The following is a 15,489-nucleotide window of genomic DNA, read 5'->3' on the forward strand; positions in this document are numbered from 1 at the left end:
AATTTTGGCTTTTAACCAACTGAGCTAACGAGAGCAACACTTCTCAAAGATTAAGGACTGGATGTTAAGACCCTTGACTGCAAGGAAAACCTGGAAGAAAGTTAAAATACAAACAATGTAAGACAGCCAAGTACCTTCTATGTGCAAATGTGACACAACCCAAATGGTGGTGAAACAGGACTGTGAGGCCACCAAGTAGCCACAGGCTTTAACATCTCTGCTTTGTTTTCACAAGCACTCCACAGTCGTGTTTGTATCTCATGTCAGTCTTCATCCTAGGGCTAGAAGGATCTCAAAGGATGCCTGCCTCCCCTCTCCACCCCCAGGGAAACACAGATGGGTCTGCAGCTTCTGCCTGCTCACAGGTAAACTGGAACCTGAGCCGTGCCTCTTAATATCACAGGGTTTTTTTGGGTTGTTGGTTTTTTTTGCCTTTTCTCCTGCAAACACCACTTGGATTTCTCCCGGGGAGGATTAAACCCTTCCCTGGTTCTCAGCATGTGGTTTAGGTGCAATTAACTCCACCTCCAGCTCCAAGGATGAATCATAATTGGCTTAAGACAGACTGTCCCAACCCCCAGACGTGGCGATTGGTTTAGAATGAATAGCTAACCCGAGCCAATCAGATGCAAGGAAATGTTTGCTGGGATTTCTGGGAAAGAAAAGCCCCTTGGGGCCGGCCCTGTGGCCTAGTGGTTAAGTTCCCACGCTTGCTGCAGGTGGCCCAGTGTTTCATGGTTCAAATCCTGGGCACGGACATGGCACCGCTCATTGAGCCACGCTGAGGCAGTGTCCCACATGCCACAACTAGAAGGACCCACAATGAAGAATATACAACTATGTACTGGGGGGCTTTGGGGAGAAAAAGGAAAAAAATAGAATCTTAAAAAAAAAAAAAAGCGCCTTTCTTTGGGGGAAGTATGCAAATAAGCAAGGATTTTGCCTCAGGAGTTGCTGGCAGCCATTTTGCAACCATGAGAGAGAGCATACCTGACATTAGAACCAATGCTGAGGATGATGAGAACGCAGCAGAGAGAAGTTGGGTCCTGGGCACATTGTTTGAGTCCATATCAAGCCCCACCTGAACTTAGCCCCCTCTCTCAACTGTTCAGTTATGCGAGCCATAAAATTACCTGTATTTTTTTTAAGCCAGTGTGAACTGGAGTTTCTGTTATTTGCAAGATAAAGTTGTGCCGCTAATTCAAGCCTCTGTAATCAAAGCTATAGATCCTCCAGTGAGAGGAAACGGTTACCTGTTTCTGTGACGTGTAACTAGATGTCCGGCAGGGGATACGGGCAGGAGAATGGGAGGCTGTAAGGAAGGAGTTTGTTATCTGCCCAGAAGGAGTCAGAGTCCCGGCTGAAGACCACTTTTTCCTGAGGGGAGACGCTGTGCCCCAAGTGATGGCATTAGGGCCATCCCTCTATGAATTGGAGAAGGTAGACTAGTTTGTCTCAGTCTGATCTCCCCCTACTATTTCCATTTCCTCTCTATAAAGTGAGGATGTTGGGTTTGGTGAGGTTCAAGGCTTATCCAGCTCCAGCATTCTACACATCCGCATTTCTGCAGAAAGAGCACGAGCTTTGGAACGTCACATACCTGCGGTCACATCCTGCCAGCATCAGCTGAGCAACCTCAATCAAGTTACTTAACCTCTCTGAGCCTCAGCTTCCTCAGCTATAAAATGCGCATATTGAATGTACCTTCCACACAGTGCTTTTTGTGAGGACTAAATGAAATGTCATCTATCAAGGTGATAGCACAATGCCTGGCATGTGACATATATCCTTTAAATGTCAGCTCTCCCTACCCCATCCCACCACCCTTCTCTGTAAATGTAGAACAAGGAGTTGGCCACCTCTGGCCAGTGGGCCAAGGCTGGCTCCTGCTTTTGTAAAGAAAACTTTATTGGAACACAACTGTGCTCTTTCATTTACTTATTCTCTATGGCTGCTTTCTAGCTACAAGAGGAGAGTTGAGTAGCCAGGAGAGAGACTGTGTGGCCCATGAAACCTGAAATATTTACTCTCTGGACCTTTACAGAGTAAGCTTGCTGACTCTTGATGTAGAACATAGGACCTGAACTGGTTTTAAGAATTTCAGTCGTGGGGCTGGCCCAGTGGTGTAGTGATTAAGTTCGTGCTCTCCACTTCAGTGGCCTGGGGTTTGCAGTTTTGGATCCTGGGCATGGACCTACACGCTGTTCATCAAGCCATGCTGTGGCAGCATCCCACATACAAAATAGAGGAAGATTGGCACAGATGTTAACTCGGGGACAATCTTCCTCAAGCAAAAAGAGGATGATTAGCAACAGATGTTAGCTCAGGGCCAATCTTCCTCACCAAAAAAAAAAAAAAAAAAAAAAAAAAAAAAAAATTCAATTGTTAGCAGGCAGGGGAAATTGAGAAGGTATGAAAGAACTTCTTGATGCCCTTTGAGTCTTTCATGCTGACTCTGGGGACTCGTGAGCCTTCATTCTGAGGGCAGTGACCAGTCCCTGAGGAGAATGCACCACAGCAGGAAAAAATCCCAGTGAAATAATGGAAAGCTGTCCAAGATTCAAACTCTCCCCAGCATTTGAGGAATGGGGCCAAAAGGAAGGATGTTTCTGTAGACATAACACACACACACATACACACACATACACAGACACACTGATTCAAGGAAATTATGAGTATTTTCTTTAAGTACAAAAAAAAAGTAAATGTTGCATAGGTCTCAGGTTCTGTTCTGACGCAAAGAACACACCACTTCCTTTTGGGGCAGCATTTTCGGTGGGTGTGGGATCTGGAAGGGATTATTGATGCCCAGGTCATAAACATTAGTTGATCTTGGCGTGGTTGGACAGCCCTGGCGCTGATCATCTGGAGCTGAGTGTAGTGCCCCAAGCAGGCTACCTGACCGGCTGTCTGAAACTATTTACGGCTTTCTCTGCACGTGTTACTGTCTGAGCAAATGGCACACTCTCCCGATTTATCTGTTGCTTTTCTACGTGGTACAACCCACGTTGCCTCACTATGACTGCCTCTGCAGATTGAGTGCAGTTTGCTCTCCTCTGAGCTGCACGTTGGTCTTCACAGAAGACACCCTCACTGGTAGCTCGGCTCCCTCCTCAGACAACAGGAGCTACCCAGGCCACGGAACAATGTGTTGGTTTTCTTAGCAAGACACATCTTGTTGGGTAAGGTCAGGGGCCTCAGTTCTGGGCCCTGTCTGAGTGACAAGATACCTCTCGGCAATTTGCTTGCTTGTTTTGGGGGGTTCTCTTAGCCTCTGCTTTGTGAGAGAAGCTCGCCTCTGTGTATCCCATTTTGTTCCCAGAACTTGGGGCTGGAGATCGCTCCCCATGATGAGAACACAACTCTTGGGAAAACAACTTTTCTTCTCCAGAGTTGCTACCTAGGCATTCTACAGTCTGACAACCTTGCTCACCTCCAGAGCCTGGACATTTCGGTAAGGATTTGACTTTAGGATGCCCGCCGTAAGTTCCCACTTTACTTTTCCCAGGGCATCTATTTTTTACTTTTTTTTTTTTAGGAAGATTAGCCCTGAGCTAATATCTGCTGCCAATCCTCCTCTTTTTGCTGAGGAAGACTGGCCCTGAGCTAACATCTGTGCCCATCTTCCTCTACTTTTATATGTGGGACGTCTGCCACAGCTTGGCTTGCCAAGTGGTGCAATGTCCGCATACTGGGGCATCTTTTCAAATAACCACTTAGAGTTGAGCCCAAGAAAAGTTAGTGACCTCTGCGCCCACCACCTTATAGGTAGTAGGTGCTTGCTCCCGAGGGCTCTGTCTCCTGCCTCCTCCTGATCTGGGATGGAGGACTGCCCTTCCCCTCTCAGGCTCATTGTGCCCCATTGCTTCTGGGATCTGTAAGTAAGAAGTCTTGCGACTCTGTTTCCTTTGTGTGGGTGTATTGAAACTGCGCCTTCAATCAAAAGGACCCCGGGGTTTCATTTCCCCAAAGCGGGAGCTCAGACGCTGGAGGAGCTCCCTGCCTCCCCTGTGTGTGGCTTGTGCCTCCTCACTCAGCATATTCTTGATTCAATAGGTCAGCTCCAGCTTCCCAGCACAGTCCTCCACCCCATCACCTCCACCCCACTAGAGAAGTGGCTTTGCTTAACTTGTTCTTTCTCCTTCTTTCTTTTCCTTTCTTTTTCTCTCTCCTAGACACAAATAAACTGATCATGAACTGACCAGTCTGTTTTTCATGTGTTAACTCTTTTCATCCTTATCACTATCTTATAAAGTTGGCAATACCATGATCCTTATTTTACAGATGAGGAAACTGAGGCACAGGTGGTTACATGACTTGTCCAAGGCCACACAGCTAGTAAGGGGCAAGGGTGACAGTCAAGCCCAGGATCTCTGGGTCATAACCACTGTGCTTTTCTGCTTCTCTAGACACACACACACACACACACACACACATATGCTCCTGATCCCCAGGGATCTGGACCCGGCCACTAGAAGCAGGGCATGCCCTGGCTTCCCGGTCGGGTGAATTGCCTGTCCTGGACTTCACAGTGCCCTTTCCTGCTGGGCTCTGCCCCTGCCCAGGGCTGCCCAAGCTGCCTGATGGCAAGTCTCGCCCTCTTGTGATGATCACACAGCCTGCATTGCCCTAACCTCAGCTCCTCCAGGATCTGGGCAGGGCCACTTTAACTCCTCAGCTACCCTTTGGCACCTCCTGTGATGAGGAGCCGGTGAGCTCCTTAGGTGTAGTCCTCTGTGACACCAGAGAGAGACTCGCTGGTACAGACTGGGACACCTACCACCAGTCCTGACCCCAGGGACCCAGATGAGAGAAAAGGGATGGTAATAAGGGAGCAACATTCTCTCTTCTAGCCTAGGAACTCTGAGTGCACAAAGATGGAAGCGCTTACAAACCTTGCCTTCAAACCTGGAAGGGATTTCAAATCATTTTCTCCAACTTCCCCATTTTACGGATGAGAAAACTGAGGGCTAGAGTGGCAACGTGGTTTCCCCAAGACAGCCTTCTGGATCCCAGCAGTGCTGCCAATCCTGTCCCAGGTTCCCCTCCACATCAAATGGTGAAAAGTACATTATTGTTACTGCGCGGCTGCCTCTGGCATCAAACCATGGCAGGTATCTGATCTGGCTTTCCTGGGGACATGGTCTCTCTTAGGAAAGACATGTTGACATGGGGCCATGACCGCCATCTCTCATTCCATCTCCGTCGCAGAATGCCAAAGCCCCTCGGGCAGTGGTTCCCAGAGCTTGGCGCTCACGCCACACGTGGGTAGTGCATGAGATGATGTCAGGTGGTAAAAATTCACTTTTTAATTTTAAGAGTAATAGATTTATGTCAATGTGCCCTAGGGAAGTGTACAAGTAGACACCAAATCTACGAATGTTTATTATGCTTGTATATGACTGCTGAGGAGGGGACTCAGTAACTAATAATACATATAGTAAATAATAGCACGGGGGATTTGTTAATTGGGAAAAAATATACTACACAGAGGACTGAAGTTTGGGAAACGCTATTCTAAAGAATACCAACAATTTGTTGAAAGAGGCTTAAACCAGGGACTTGCCGGTAACGAAAAGACACACCCTCAGCCTCATTAATTACCAAAGGAATGCAGAATAAAACTAGAATGAGATACAATTTTTCACCTTTCAGATTGGTAAAGGTTATAAAGTTTGTTCTCACCTCGGCAGCACGCATGCTAAATTGAGAACGACACAGAGAGGATTAGCACGGTCCCTGGGCCCAGATGACATGCAAATGAATGACAAATCCCGTGAGGCTGTCGTGTGAGTAATCAAGTTAGCGTTATTGAAAACAGGGGCTCTTTTTTGAGGAGGAAGGAGAAGGAGAAAGTGAAATCTTTGAGAGTAAGTAAAAATTCTCTTTCTGAATATTAATGCAAAAATTCACTATAAACTCATGACATACTTTAAATATATATATTTCCTAGCTTTTTCCATTGAAAGGACTTATAAACGATGATCAACCCAATAGAAATAAACACCTCTAATACCCTGACTGAGGTCTCCAAATGCCATTTCCCACTAAAAGGAACCAGGGCTCATTGGAGAAACGGCTGATTTTGTCTCTGGGGCAGGAAATATATAAGATAAGCCTGGAACACTTTGTCAAACTAGAAAGCAATGAAGCTGTCAAAGACCGCTAGTGTGATGTCACCAAATAGCTGACATGGGGAAGTTTCTCTTTATGGACATTTTCCAGCTACTAAATGAAGAAGGAATGAGGGCATACCACCATTTGCAATCCTCTTCAATGGCGGCGAACATCACAAGAAGGGACATGACTAGACGCGAAGGCGCAATGTGCCTTCTGAGGGAAGAACACAACTCTGCCTACGAAGCGGTCTTACCCCTCCCCATAGGAGACTCTAGATCTAACTACCAAGTCACTGGAGGGACGGGTTAAAAGATACCACGAGGTTACAATCAGCAAAACACAGACTGTGAGAAACTCTACAGGACAAACCATCTAATTTCTTCAACAAATGGACTACAAGGACAAACGAAGGTGGAGGTTGGGGGAGACATGGAAGGAAAACTATACATTAAAAAAGGCTTAGAGACTATAATCTATGGAATTCTTTTGAATCGTGATTCAAACAAACTACTAATAAAATTACGAGACAATTGGGAAATTGAAGACTGATATTTGATGATATTAAGGAACTATTGTTCATTGATTGAGTTGTCATCATGGGGTTGGGATTATGTTTTTAAAAATTCCTTTATTAGAAGCACATAATAACCCTGTATTATGTATTTATTAATATTATTAATTTATTATTATTATAAATCCTTTATTAGAAATAAAAGGATTTTTAAAATCCTTTATTAGAAATTCCTTTATTAAAACCTGAAATAGTTAGGGGCCGGCTCCATGGCTGAGTGGTTAAGTTTGCGCACTCTGCTGCGGCAGCCCAGGGTTCGGATCCTGGGCATGGACACGGCACTGCTTGTCAGGCCACGTTGAGGTGGCGTCCCACATCCCACAGCTAGAAGGACATGCAACTAAGACATACAACTGTGTACAGGCGGGGTTTGGGGAGATAAAAGCAGAAAAAAAAAAAAAAAGATTGGCAACAGTTGTTAGCCCAGGTGCCAATCTTTGGGGAAAAAAAAAAAGGAAGATTGGCAACAGTTGTTAACCTAGGTGCCAATCTTTAAAAAAAAAAAAAAAACTGAAATATTTACACATGAAATGTCTTCCGTCTGGGATTCCCTTCACGATACTCCAGTGGAGGTGGGGCAGAAGGTGGGAGTATAGATGAAACAAGGTTGGCCATGAATGAGTTCAAGCTGGGTGATGAGCACATGAAGTCCTTAAAATTTTCCCCTTTCTTTTGTATGTGAAATTTTCCACAACAAAATTTTTTAAGAGTTTAAAAATCCAGTTTTAGCAAGGGTTTAGAGAAATGGTTTCTCTCATACACTTTTTGTAAATTGAGGTAATATTATGACATTCTACATGCTTCAAGTGAACAACGTCATAATTCAACATCTATACACACTATAGCACGCTTACCATCAAAAGTCTAGTTTCCATCCATCACCATACAATTGACCCTATTTACCCATTTTACCCATCCTCCAACCCTGTTCCCCTCTGGTAACTACTAATCTGTTGTCTGTATCTATGAGTTAGTTTTTGTTTTGTTTTGTTTGTTTCGTTTTTTATATTCCAGTTATGAGTGAAATCGTACAGTATTTGTCTTTCTCTATCTAACTTATTTCAGTTAGCATAATACCCTCAAGGTCCATCCATGTTGTCACAAATGGCAAGATGAAATCTTTTTTTATGGCTATTATTCCATTGCGTATACAATCATGTGCCACATAAGGAGGTTTCGGCCAACAAAGGACCACATATACAATGGTGGTCCTATAAGATTAGTACCACATAGCTTAGGCGTATAGTAGGTTATATCGTCTAGGTTTGTGTAAGTACACTGTGCGATGTTTGCACAAGGGAAAAATCACCTAACAGACACATTTCTCAGAACATGTCCCCATTGTTAAGTGACCCATGACTGTATACACCACATCTTCTTTATCCTTTCATCCATTGATGGGCACTTAGGTTGTTTCTGTATCTTGGCTATTGTAAATAAAGCTGCAATGAACGGAAGCGTGTGCATATCTTTTTGAATTGGTATTTTTGAATTCTTTGGATAAATACCCAGAAGTAGAATAGTCGGATATTAAGGGAATTCTATTCTCAATTTTTGATGAATCTCCAGTCTGTCTTCCCTAGTGGCTGCACCAGTTTACATTCCCACCAACAGGGTACGATGGTTCTCTTTTCTCCACATCCTCTCCAACACCTGTTGTTTCTTTGATAATAGCCGCTCTAACAGGAGTGAGGTGATATGTAATTGTGGTTTTGATTGGCATTTCCCTAATAATTAGTGATGTTGAATATCTTTTCATATACCTGTTGGCCATCTGTATGTCTTCTTTGGAAAAATGTCTATTTAGGTCTTCTGCCCAGTTTTTAATTGGGTTGTTTGTTTTTTGTTTTTCCAGGAAGGAAGATTGACCCTGAGCTAATATCTGTTGCCAATCTTCCTCTTTTTGCTTGAGGAAGATGGTCCCCAAGCTAACCTCTGTGCCAATCTTCCTCTACTTTGTATATGGGATGCTGCCACAGCGTGGCTCGATGAGTGGTGTGCAGGTCTGCACCCAAGATCTGAACCAGTGAGCCCTGGACTGCAGAGGCAGATCACACAAACCCAACCACTACACCACCAGGCAGGCCCCTGGGTTGTTTTTTTATTTGTTGTTGAGTCGTATGAGTTCTTTACATATTTTGGATATTAACCCCTTATTGTATATCCGGTTTGCAAATATCCTCTCCCATTCAGTAGGTTGCCTTTTCATTTTGTTGATAGTTTCCTTTGCTGTGCAGAAGCTTTTTAGTTTGATGTAGTCCCATTTGTTTATTTTTGCTTTTATTTCCGTTGCCATTGGAGCCAAATCCACAAAAACATCACTAAGCCTGATGTCAAGGAGCTTCTCCCCTATGTTTTCTTCTATGTATTTTACAGTTCCAGGTCTCACAAACACAAAGAAAAAAGCACATTTTTTTCACTTCTATTGACCAAATTTTGGAATAATTTGAGCATCAAGAAAACTAATGTAATAACTGATTCCAGCAAGAATCATTAATAGAGGCTAAAGCCATTGGATAAAGGTTGTCAGAGAATTCAGTACATATATGGAACTCAAAAATCACCCTACAGAGTACTTCTTATGACAAAACAGAAAAGGCACCCAGCTTACAACTGGTGGACACTACCTGAACCAAGTGATCAAACTTAACATGAGTATAATGAGAAAACGTCGTATGTGCCTCCTGATGTGGGGCGGTGGGAAGCATACACCATCACCTGCCAGAAACGCTTAACCCGAATCTAATCACGAAGAAACAATAAGGCAAACCCAGACAAGGCACGGTGTTCTATGTGATGACTGGCCTGGAATTTTCCAAAATGGCAACGCCGTGGAAGAAAGAAAGAAAGAGAGAGAGAGAGAAGGAAAGGAAGGAAGAAAAAAAGAAAGAAAGAGAGGGAAGGAGGAAGGAAAGGAGACTACTCCAGGTTGAAGGAGAATAAAGGGACAGGACAACAAATGCTATGTGTGATGTGAACTTTGTTCACATTTTTTAATACAATATACAAAATCAGTTGTGTTTCTGTATACTAGTAATGAAATGAAATTAAGAAAATAATCCCATTTACAACAGTATCATAAAGAATAAAATACTTAGGAATAAACTTAACCAAGGAGGTGAAAGATCTATACACGGAAAACTATAAAACGTTGCTGAAAAAAATTAAAGATACAAATAAATGGAAAGACATCCTATGCTCATGGATTGAAAGACTTAATATTGTTTAAATGTCCATACTACACAAAGCGATCTACAGATTCAATGCAATCCCTGTCAAAATCCCAATGGCATTTTTCACAAAAATAGAAAAAACTACCCTAAAATTCACATGGAATCTTAAGGGAACCAAAATTTCCAAAATAATTTTGAAAAAGAACAAAGCTGAAGGCCTCACATTTCTTGATTTCAAAACATATTGCAGGGGCACGGCCCAGTATCGAAGTGGTTAAGTTCTCACGTTCTGCTTCGGCAGCCCAGGGTTTGCCGGTTCGGATCCCAAGTGTGGACATGGCATCGCTTGGCAAGCCATGCTGTGGCAGGTGTCCCACATATAAAGTAGAGGAAGATGGGCACAGATGTTAGCTCAGGGCCGGTCTTCCCCAGCAAAAAGAGGAGGATTGGCAGCAGATGTTAGCTCAGGGCTAATCTTCCTCAATAAAAAAAAAAAAAATGTTGCAAACCACAGTAACAAAAACAGTATGGCACTGACATAAAAATAGACACATAGACCAACAGAACAGAGTTAAGAGCCCAGTCATAAATCCTTGCATGTATGGTCAATTAGTGTTTGATGAGGGAGCCAAGAATACTCTGTGGGGAAAGGATAGCCTCTTTAATAGACAGCATTGGGAACACTGGATCATCACATGCAGGAGAATGAAATTGGGCCCCTATCTTACATCACTCACAAAATCAAATGGATTAAAGCTTAAAAATAAGCCCTGGAACCATAAAACTAGAAGAATACATAAGGATAAGGCTCCTTGACATTGGTCTTGACAGCAGTTTTTTGAATATGATATAAAAGCACAAGCAACAGAAGCAAAATAAGTAAATGGCACTACATCAACCTAAAAAGCTTTTGCATAGCAAAAGAAGCAAGCAACAAAATGAAAAGGCAACCTACAGAATGGGAGAAAATATTTGCAAACCATATAACTGATAAGGGGTTAATATCTGAAATACACAAGGAACTCATACAACTCAGTAGCAAAAAAACGTATAATCTGATCAAAAAGTAGACAAAGGACCTGAAGAGATATTTTTCCAAAGAAGATATTCAAATGGCCAATAGGTAAATTAAAAGGTGTTCAACATCATTAAGTATCAGGGAAATGCAAATCAAAACCACAATGAGATATCACCTCACACCTGTTAGGATGTCTGTTACCAAAAAGACAAGAGCCAACAAGTGTTGGTTAGAATGTGGAGAAAAGGAATCCCTGGTGCCTTAGCGATGAGAATGGAAGTTGGTGCAGCCACTATGGAAAAAAAGGATGAATGTTTCCTAAAAAAATAAAAAATAGAGTTACCATGTGATCCAGCAATCCCACTTCTGGGTATATATCCAAAGGAAATGAAACCACTGTCTTGAAGAAATATCTGCACCCCCTATATTCATTGCAGCATTATTCACAATAGCCAAGATATGGAAACAACCTAAGTGTCCATCTATGGATGAATGAATAGAGAAAATGTGGTGTGTATATATATATATATGTATACAAGGGAATGTTATTCAGCCATGAGAAAGAAGGAAATCCTGCCATTTTGCTATGGATGGATCTTGAGGGCATTATGCTAAGTGAAATAAGGCAGACAGAGAAAGACAAATACTGTATGATCTCACTTATATGTGGAATCTAAAAAAGCCAAACTCATAGAAACAGAGAGTAGAATGGTGGTTGCCAGGGGCTTGGGAATGGAGGAAATGGGAAGATGTTGGTCAACGGGTACAAATTTCCAGTGATAAGCTGAATAAGTTCTGGGATCTAATTGTACAGCATGGTTGCTATAGTTAACAATACCGTGCTACATACTTGAAAAGTGCTAAGAAATTAAATCTTAAATGCTCTTACCATGAAAAAAAAGGTAATTATGTGAGATGACGGAGGTATCAAGTAACCTTATTGTGGTAATCATTTCGCAATGTATACATGTATCAAATGATCGTGTCGTACACGTTAAATGTACACAATGTTGTAAGTCAATAAAGCCAGTGGAAAAAAAGAATGAAATTGGACCTGTAACTCACACCATATACAAAAATTAACTCAAAATGGATCAAAGACCTAAATACAAGAACTAAAACTATAAAATTGTTAGAAGAAAACATGAGGGTAAATCTTCATGATCTTGGGTTAGGCAATGGTTTCTTAGATATGACACCAAAAGCACAAGCAACCGAAGGAAAAATAGATAAACTGGACTCCATGAAAATTTTAAATTTCTGAGCATCAAAGAACACTATCAAGAAAGTGAAAAGACTACCTATAGGATGTGAAAAAATATTTACAAATCGTGTATCTGACAATGGTCTAGTATCCAGAGTGTATAAAGAATTCTTACAACTCAATAATAAAAAGACAAATAACTCAACTAAAAAATGAGCAAAGGATTTGAATAGATGTTTTTCAATGGCCGGCAAACACACGAAGATATACAAATGGCCAAGAAACACTTGAAAAGATGTTCAATATCATTAATCATTAGGAAAACAAAAATAAATCGAAGCAACAATGAGATAATTCTTCATGTCCACTAGAATGGCTATGATTTTTTTTAAAAAAAGGAAAATAATAAGAATTGGTGAGAATATGGAATAATTTGGAACACTCATACATTCCTGGTGGGAATGTAAAATGGGGCAGCCCCTTCAGGAAACTGGGAGTTCCTCAATAAGTTAAACAGTTACATATGATCCACGTCTAGATTGAAAACATATGTCCACACAAAAACTTGTACATGAATGTTCATAACAGCGTTATTCCATAATAGCTAAAAAATGGAAAGAACCCAAACGGCCATCAACTGATGAACGGATAAACAAAATGTAGTATAGCCACACAATGGAATATTATTCAGCTGTACAAAGGAATGAAGTACTGATACACGCTACAACGTGAATAAATCTAGGAAACATTATGTTAGATGAAAGAAGTCAGACACAAAGGCCCACATCTTGTGTAATTCAATTTACGTGAAAGGTCCAGAAGTGGCAAATCCATAGAGACAGGAAGTAGATTAATGGTTGCCCAGGGCTAGTGGCATCGGGGGAGTCGCTGCTAATGGGTACAGGATTTCTTTGTGGGGTGATGAAAGTATTCTGGAACTAAATAATAATGGTGCTGGTTATAAAAGCGAGTAAATATACTAAACTCACTGAACTACACACTTTAAAATGGCAAGATTTATGGTGTATGAATTGTATCTGAATAAAAAAACAAAATAAAAACATGAAAACCCCTAACGAATCTACAATAAAGATACTAGAACTAATCAGTAAGTTCAGCAAGGTCTCAGGATACCAGATCAATATATAAAAACCAATTGTAATTTCATATACTAGCAATGAACAATTAAAAAATGAAATTAAAACCAATTTCAGGGGCCGGCTCCGTGGTCGAGTGGTTAAGTTCGTGTGCTCCGCTGCAGCGGCCCAGGGTTCGGATCCTGGGTACGGACATGGCACCGCTCGTCAGGTCACGTTGAGGCGGCGTCCCACGTGCCACAACTAGAAGGACCCACAACTAAGATATACAACTATGTGCGGGGGGGTTTGGGGAGATAAAGCAGAAAAAAAAAAAAAAAAAGATTGGCAACAGTTTTTAGCTCAGGTGCCAATCTTTAAAAAAAAAAAATTTCATTTACAATAGAATCAAGAAAAATAAAACAGTTAGGAATTGAGCAAAAGATGTGCAAACCTACCCACCGAAACTTGAAACATTGCTAAGGGAACTTAAAAAAGACCTTAATGAATGAGGAAATATACCATGTTCACAGCTGGGAAGAGTTACTATTGTTAAGATGGCAATTCTCTCCAAATTAATCTACACATGCAATGAAATCCCAAGCAAAATCCAAACAGACTTTTCTGAAAGATTGACAGGCTGATTTCAAAATTTATATCAAAAGGCAAAGGACCTAGAAATAGCCAAAACAATTTTTTAAAAGAAGGACTGTTGGAAGACTTACACTACTAGAAAACTACGGTAACCAAGACAGTGTGGTATTGTCGTGAGGATAGATGTGTACACTAACGGAACAGAACGGGCTCTAGAAATAGATCCACACTTACACGGTCAATTGACTTTTTACAAAGCTGCCAAAGTAATTTGTTGGGGGAAAAGAGTCTTTTAACTGAATAGCGCTATAACAACTGGATATTCACATGGAAAAAAATAGCCTTTACCCTTATGCTAAATCCTACCCCCAAATTAAGTAAAAGTGGATTAGAGACTGAAATATAAGACCTAAAACTATTAAAATTCTAGAAGAAAACATAGGAGACATCTTTATGACATTGGATTAAGCAAAGATTTCTTAAACAAGACAAAAAGTGCAAACTATTAAAAAATCAATAAAATGTACTTCATCAAAATAAAAAACATTCAGTGTTCAAAAGTCACAGATGAGAAAACGAAAAAGCAGGCTACAAACTAGGGGAAAAATGTTTGCAAAACACATATCTGACAAAAGGCTTGAATAAAGAGTATAAAGAGGGGCCAGCCTGGTGGCACAGTGGTCAAGTTTGAGCATTCCACTTCGGCGGCCTGGGGTTTGCTGGTTCGGATCCCAGGTGTGGACCTACACACTGCTTGTCAAGCCATGCTGTGGCAGGCATCCTACATATAAAGTAGAGGAAGATGGTTATGGATGTTAGCTCAGGGCCAGTCTTCCTCAGCAAAAAGAGGAGGATTGGTGGCAGATGTTAGCTCAGGGGTAATCTTCCTCAAAAAAAAAAAAAAAAGAAAACTATATAAAGAACGATTACAACTTAATTACAAGAAGACAAACATCCAATAAAAAATGAAAAAAAGATTTGTACAGACAGTTCACAAAGAAGATATACAAATAGCCAATAATCACATGAAAAGATGCTATACATCACTAATCATCAGGGAAATGCAAATTAAAACCATGATGAAATACCATTACACATCTTCTAAATTGGCTAAAATGAAAAGATTGACAACATTAAGTGTTGATGAGGGTGTACAGCAACAGAACTCTCATGCATTGCTGGTGGTAATGGAGAAAAGTACGGCCACTTCAGAAAACACTGTGTAGCAGTATCTTATAAAATTAAATATGTAGTTGTCTTATAACCCAACAATCCATTCCTATACATATCTTTGACAGAAATGAAAACATGTCCACACAAAGACAACCCAAATGTCCATCAACTGGAGAATGGATAAACAAATGAGGGTGTGTTCATAGTATGGAATACTATTCAGCAATAAAAAGAAAGGAATTATGTAACCTTTACCAACTCTCTTAATCTCATCAAACCATAATTGATTTTCTGCAAGATGGTGATAATAGGTCTCTCACAGCACTATGATGAAGGTTGAATGCGATAAAGTACATTAAAATGACTATTCTTGACCCTGGTGGGAGGGGGAGGTAAGGAAAGAAATAAATATGCATAATATAGATGAAGCTCAAAAACATTATGCTAAGTTTCAGCATTCAAACACCAAAGACTACATTCATTCATAGAAAATTCTAGAAAAAGCAAAACTGTAGTGATGGCAATTATAGAAAACTATGGTTGCTTGGGACTGGGAGTCA

At 41.1% G+C, this 15,489-nt stretch overlaps 1 non-coding gene across 1 annotated transcript; it reads left to right on the forward strand.

Moving 5' to 3' along the window:
• Nucleotides 1–5,677: 5,677 nt before the first annotated feature.
• Nucleotides 5,678–5,784, forward strand: LOC139074251 (U6 spliceosomal RNA). Its single transcript, XR_011523787.1, has one exon. It is a non-coding gene; the product is annotated as a U6 spliceosomal RNA (small nuclear RNA).
• Nucleotides 5,785–15,489: the final 9,705 nt, after the last annotated feature.

The sequence above is a fragment of the Equus przewalskii genome, chromosome 10, assembly GCF_037783145.1.
Source record: "Equus przewalskii isolate Varuska chromosome 10, EquPr2, whole genome shotgun sequence".
In the NCBI taxonomy this organism is placed as follows: Eukaryota; Metazoa; Chordata; class Mammalia; order Perissodactyla; family Equidae; genus Equus; species Equus przewalskii.